Here is a 6,982-nt window from a genome sequence, read left to right as displayed (position 1 = left end):
TTGAGGGGCCACGTTGCTGTTGCTTGGAGACACGGAGCATAAACAGCACTAACTGGGCGCCCCTAACCCCCTCCCCCCAATCCCACCCTGGGCCTCCCTGTGAGGAGCCCAGTTTCCTAATTAGAACCAGCCGGTTTGGCACACGCCCGCCCAGCCCAGCGACTCCTCCTTGCAAACTCCTGCACACGGCTGCGGCGGACATGGATGGACAAACGGACGCAGCCTGCAGGAACCCGGAGGCCGAGTCACTTCCTCTGGCCATGGGAGGCAGGTGTAGCCACTAGGAATGGCCCCAAGGGTGCAGCAAAGGGAGGGGGGAAGGCCCTGAGCACAGAAGGGTCGTCCCAATCTAGGCCTTTCTTAGAACTCCTTGGCCTTCCCTGCAGCCTGGCCCAGACCCTTGGGGTGGGGGCACTAGGCTGCTGCTTTTCTGGTGGAATTCGGGGGCAGGAGACTACAGAATGCAGAAGACCAAGGATCCCGGCTGACTGGGGAGGCCTGGATTTGTGTCTATATCCTGCACCTTAGCACCCACCACGGATGGGGCCAGAGCAGTGGCACAACAGTAGGGTGCCTTGCACAAGCTGACCTAGCATGGACCATGGTTCAATTCCCCGGCATCCCTTATGGTCCCCCGAGCCAGGAGTGAATTTGAGCATAGCCAGGAGTAACCTCTGAGCGACACGGGTATGGCCCAAAAAACCCAAACCCCCCCCCCCCAAAAAACTAAAAGAATCTACCACAGACAGAGTTGTCCTAGAATGGATGTGGGCTGGGCTGCTGAGTTTGGGACCCAGGCTGGGGTATCCTCACTTCACTCTGGGTCCCGTAGGGAGCTCCTGTCATCTTCCAGATGTCCAGGCCTATCAAGTCCCCCCACCCCGGAGTCTGGGGAAGTGCAACCTGGAACAACTGTAGCTCCAGCTCCTGCACTCCCTCTACCCTCAGCATCCCTCACCCTGCCTGGTTCCCCTTCTGCACCCCAAAGGTAACCCTAGTTTCAACCTCGAGAGTCCGGCCTGCCTGTTCCTTTTTAGCAAAATTGGGGGCCCTATTCTGATCCTGGGGGTGTCTGTCTGGCACTGCCTGGACTTCCTGCTGCTGGGTGGGCCCATCTGCCAGGCTGGCCGCTGGCAAACACAGCCAGTGAAAAGCCAGGCAGAGCAAACAGGCGGTGCCCCCAGACAGCGTGGAAGGAACCCTGAGGGCCTCCCAGGATGGGGTGCCCCAGGCCTGTCTCAGTGTGCTCCTGATGCAAATGGTCTGTGACACTTGTGTTGGGTCTCATGATGTCTGAAGCACCAGCTGGACCTAGGATGTAGGGTGCTTGGAGGCTGCGAGTTGTGGATGCCCCTCCTCAAGGTGTCCAGAGAAGGAGGCCAGAGGGAGCCTTCACCCCTGGAACAGAGAAGAAGTGACAAGTGCAGGCAGCAATGTCCTTCCTGCTCTCCTTCCCCCTGACCCATGCTCCCCTTATTTTGTTGTAGGGAGTTGTAGGGAAGCTCCTTCCTCACCTCCTCCGGACTACAAGTCCGAGTCCCCCAACTGTTCTGTGGGCCCTGAGTAGCCACGAGGACGTGAAGCTGCTTCCATGCTTGCAAAGTGCCTCCTTCTGGGGTTGGAGTGGAAGTACAGTGGGGAGGACGCCTGCCTTGCATGCAGCAGACTCAGGTTCTATCCCCAGCATCCCACATGGTCCCCTGCATCCTTCTAGGAGTATTTCTGAGCACAGAGCCAGGAGGAACTCCTGAGCACTGCTGGGTGTGCCCCCCTCTCCCCCCACAAAAAAAAAAAAAACAAAACAAAACAAAATTAAAAACAACCAAAAAAATACCTCCTTTTGGTCATGGCTGGTGGGCAAGACTGGGAGCTGGGTGTCAGACAAGCAGAGTGGGTACCTAGGCTTTTCAAAAGGCTTGGCCCTTATCCACTCAATGCAAGGGACCTTGGAGGACTTCCAAAATAGTGAGGCCTGGGGACCACACCCAACCATTCTTGGTTACCTAGCCAGCCAGTGGGTCTGTGTGAGGGACCTGAGGAACATCATTGTCCTCTGTCCACCAGGCCCCTAGTGGCCTCTGGGGATGCTCCTGGTAGTGCCCACAGGCCCACACAGTGCTAGGATCCAACCCTGGTCTTGCATGTCTTGTATGCACCCTAACTTGGGCAATCTCTCTACAGCCCCTATAGGATCCATTTTGTTTCTCTTTGTGGGGAAACAGAGGCAGACAGAGGGCAAGCTCCATAATGACCTTTCCTTTCCCTTCCAGGGTTGCTTCCCTCCCCCACAATATGCCCTGCAGAGGCCAACTACCCCCCTGGACGTGGCCGGGTACCATGTGAGGGCCGGAAGTGCTGACTCAGGGAAGAGCAAGCAGGCGAGAATCTCCTCACTCATCATCAATCATTTACCTTTTTCTATTTTTAAAAATCTTCAAGCTCTTGCTTAGGTCTGGAACTGGGCCTGGAGATCCTGGGCAGAGAAGTTGCTGGAAGCTGCTTCGTTCCCTCCCCCAGTGGCCACCACACGCTGCTGGGACTTCAAGCTGGCTGGGCCTCTGTCCTCCCTTGGCCCGTTCTCAGGGCGGTTTCTCCTCCTCATTCAGGGAATTGGTATAGACCGAAGCTTGGGGCATGCCCTTAGTGAGGTCTAGGCCAAACATCCACCCCCCACCAAAACTTCTCTTCTTTTGTGTCCCCCCAAACTGCTCCATCCAAAAAGTGGTATTTTTCTTCTTCTTTTTTTTTTTTTTTTTTTGGTTTTTGGGCCACACCCGGTGACGCTCAGGGGTTACTCCTGGCTATGCGCTCAGAAGTTGCTCCTGGCTTGGGGGACCATATGGGACGCCGGGGGATCGAACCGCGGTCCATCCTAGGCTAGCGCAGGTAAGGCAGGCACCTTACCTTTAGCGCCACCGCCCGGCCCCCTATTTTTCTTCTTTTAACAATACCGTGATTTACCAAGTTGCTCATATTAATTGTTTCAGGCATTCAGTGTTCCAACACCAATCCCACCAATGGTGTGACCTTCCTTTCACCAATGTCCCCAATAGCCCACCCACCACACCCACCATCCTAGCTGGCCTCCTTGTAGGCACAAACCAACTTATTTCGTATTGTTTGTTACCACACAAAGACAAATGGGATGATCCAAATTTAGATCAATACGGATCAATTGGAAATGATTGTTCTGTCTCTCTCTGGTGTTACTAAGTGTTTAAGGGTTTATTGGGCTGTGGTTGAAACCAGTTGAGCTTCTGCTTTTTAGGGTGGACACTATTATAAAATATTGAGTTTTGAGGCCAGAGAGATAAAACAGCATAGAGTATTTGCCTTGCACGTGGCTGACCCAGGACGAACCTAGGTTTAATCCCTGCCATATGGTCCCCAGAGCCTGTCAGGAGCAATTTCTGAGCACAGTGCCAGGAGGAACCCCTGAGCATCGCCAGGTGTGTGCCTCCCCCCCCAAAAAAAAACCCTAAAATATTGAGGTGTTACATGGGCCATGTGGGCCAGGGCTTATAGATCCAAAACAAATTTGGTGGCTTGGAAGTTGGATAAGGTTGAGTCTTGTAGCGATGTCATTTCTGTTGGAGGGTGTAAGGGGTGACGCTGGGCTGCTGTAGTCATGGAGAAAATGGAATCTGTTGGCCTCTTTTCTGAGAATGCTCCAGAGGGGTCAGCCAGGACCAAACAATCTCAGAAGTATCTGCAGCTCCATTATTTCCTTTTGGAGCTTGGTGGAGAATCTGGGCCATTTGTCTGTCTGGGAAGACAGAGCCTATGGGAAGGCTTCCTTGTCTTATGCCATGTGCCCTGCTTATGGATATTCTATTTGACATCTCCTGAGGATTCAGAGGGGGCATGTGGGACCCATTGAGAAATAATGTTCTAGAAGATTCTATGACTGAGATTTGCCACCAGGAAGAGTAGGAGTTTCCAGGGAGGTGGGCACTGGGTGGGTTATTTTAGGGGTGCAGAGGACTGGGTAATTGCTCCCTCCCCTGTGTTTGCTCCATCACGCCTGGGGCAGAGTCTGGGTAAAGGTTGTTTGTGGTCCTTGGCACCATTGGGGGAGCATGTCTGAGGGAGGAGGACTCTGAGAAGTAGGTTCTGTGCCCTGGGGGCCTCCGGTTCAGCTCTGACACTGGAATCTTGCTCTGTGGGGCACAGGAGTAGAGTTTGGGGTTTGAAATCCTTCAGGATGGGCAGGTTTTGTCTCCAGGAATAAAAACAGGTCTCACCAGTGCACCTCACACCTCACATACCCCTGCCTAGGCTGCCCTCTGCTCCTGGGCCAGGCCTGCCTCATGGTTCTGTGAAAATCATGCTGATCACTGGACCTCAGGGTTCCCCCAGCACTCACCAAGGGCCAAAATGGAGACCCCAGTGACCCAAGAGGCACCTGGTTTCCATTACAGAGACTGGGCCCAGTGGAGGAAGAGGCTGACACCCTGCATAGATAGGAAGACTACGGACTGCCTATAACTGGGGCGTCCCACACTTGCTACGCCCAGTAATGCTGCCTTGGGAAGAGCCTCTGGGTGGGGCACCCTGGAAACCTGGTGCCTGGCAGGGGCAGGCAGAGAGCCCCAGCACCTTCCTGCTCTGGCTATTTTTATTTAGGATCGTGTCAGTGGGTTGGCCTCCGTCTAGACAGCTGGAGTTATCGGCCGAGGATGGGCTGGAATGCACACGCACGGCCCATGGACTGAGCCCAGGAGATGGTAAGCAGATTCAGCAACTCACGGACACCAGCCGGGAAGTGGCTCAGGGTTCTGCCAGGTTCCTGGAACTGCATCCATGTGGGACCCTAGGGACACCAATGCCCTTCACCATGGCCCTTGACCAAGAGGCAGGTGGGGTTCCGCACTGTGCCCCCCTCCTCCAAGAACCAGATGGTAGGAAGGAGCAAAGGTGACATCCTCTTACCTGGACCAGCCCTTCTGCAGCAACTGGAGTTGTATGCAGAAGTTTGAGGGATTCAGGACCACCATGCACCAGTTCCCCTCTTCTGTGGCCTTGCCCAGAGGCCATGTCAGAACCCTACAACTCTCTGAGCAATATGGAGGGGGGAAGAACCAGGCTCGGGGACACACAGAGAACACATGTCCCACCTCATTTGTTCACACGCTGAGTACCTCAGTCTCTCCCTTCATGAGCACCCTCACTCAGGGCCTAGAAATGCATCAAATGTGCCACTCACACAGACTTGGGGACATGGCCTAAAAAGTGGGGACCAAGCCCCGTTCTATCCTGTGAGTCTGTGAGTTTCCTTTCTCCCCACAGCTTCATCCTGATCTGTCCACTCTGTCCAGGGTGTATCTGAGGAAACATCCACGTGGTCCCCAACAGGACGTGGCTGGACTGTGCCTCAGTGACCCCTGATGTAGAATGGGGAGGAGCCTGGAGCCACAACTGGTTAAGCAAGAAGATGGGCACGGATGGCACTGTCAACTCAGGCACCAGTTTCTGCCTCTGCCTCAAAGCAGGGGAGGCAGGACAGGCTGAAGGGAAGGCCTGGCTCCCTCTGTTTCTCAGGGATCCGTTTCTAGGCTGCAAACCAGAGTGTCCAGTTCTAGAAGGAAGGAGGCCAGAATGGAGGATGGGGCCAGAGCTACAGCACAGCGGGGAGGGCACTTACCTTGCATGTGGTCGGCCCATGTTCAATCCCTGGCATCCCATAGGGTCCCCTAAGCCTGCCAGGAGTGATTTCTGAGTGCAGAGCCAGGAGGAACCCCTTGAGCATCTCTGGGTATAGCCCCCCAAACAAACAAACAAACAAACAAATGAACACATTTGGGAAAAAAAAAAAGAGGCTGGAGCATCAGTGATTGGTGCCAGGGGCTGCCAGGGAAGCAGAGGCTGTGAGTGTGGACAGCCCCTGGTATTGGTAGCTGACTGGGGCTCTAGTCACTGCTGCCCCTGCCAACCCTGGAATAGCATCTGCCCTGTACCAGGCACAGTTCCCAGTTCCTGAGAAAGAGCCAGTCCCGAGCAGTGCCAGCTGGCAGCCCCTTACCGAGGAACCAACACAAATGGCTTCCCTGGGCCTCTCCGGAAACTCCTATTCATCCTGTTAAGCCCGACCAGATCCTCCTCAGGATCTCTGCTCTGCTCCTGGGTCCCGGGTCTGCTGGTCTGGCTGGAGGACTGGGCTGGGCCCCAACATGCACGCATGGGCTCTCTCTCATGCACACACACACACACACACACACATGTACAAATGCACATATATGACTGGCTCAGACTAGGGCTGGCTCCTCTCCTCTGCTCCCACATGAAGAGCTATTGCTTCCTTTTCTCTGGCCAAGTCATACTAGCATGATCCGTGCTGGCATAGCCCAGAAGCTCTGGAGGTGCTTCTCTCCATTTCTCCCCAGTGTTCTCTTCCAGGGCTGGACTGGGGGACTGGTCAGAAGGGACCTGACCTCCAGGAAAAGCTGCAAAGCCGTGGAAGTGGAAAATCTGCTGAGATTCTCTGAGCTAAGCTGGAGGCCCTGATTAATCTTCTGGAATAGGAGACATTTCCTGGGTGAGGTGAGGAAGTTGGGGGTGAGGGGTCCAGATCAGTGGGTTGACCACACCCCAGATTCAGCGTCCTGAGGTCACTGACTCTGTCTTGTCCATCTGATCTCTGGGAAAATCGGAAGTAGAAGGGAGCAGGGCAGGGCCAGAGAGATAGCATGGAGGTAGGGCATTTGCCTTTTATGCAGAAGGACGGTGGTTCAAATCCCAGCATCCCATATGGTCCCCTGTGCCTGCCAGGGGCGATTTCTGAGCATAGGGGCAGGAGTAACCCCTGAGCACTGCCGAGTGTGACCCAAAAACAAAAACAAACAAACAAACAAAAGTGAGCAGGGCTTAGGGAGGATCCTAGTACTGTCCTTCTAATCCTCTGATGAATATAGTCCCTTGGACATCTCTGGCAGGGGCAGGCCCGCAGGTGCCCACAGACACTGCTAGGGAGCGTGAGGGACTC

The sequence above is a fragment of the Suncus etruscus genome, chromosome 6, assembly GCF_024139225.1.
Source record: "Suncus etruscus isolate mSunEtr1 chromosome 6, mSunEtr1.pri.cur, whole genome shotgun sequence".
Lineage (NCBI taxonomy): Eukaryota > Metazoa > Chordata > Mammalia > Eulipotyphla > Soricidae > Suncus > Suncus etruscus.
This window is presented reverse-complemented; position numbering follows the sequence as displayed.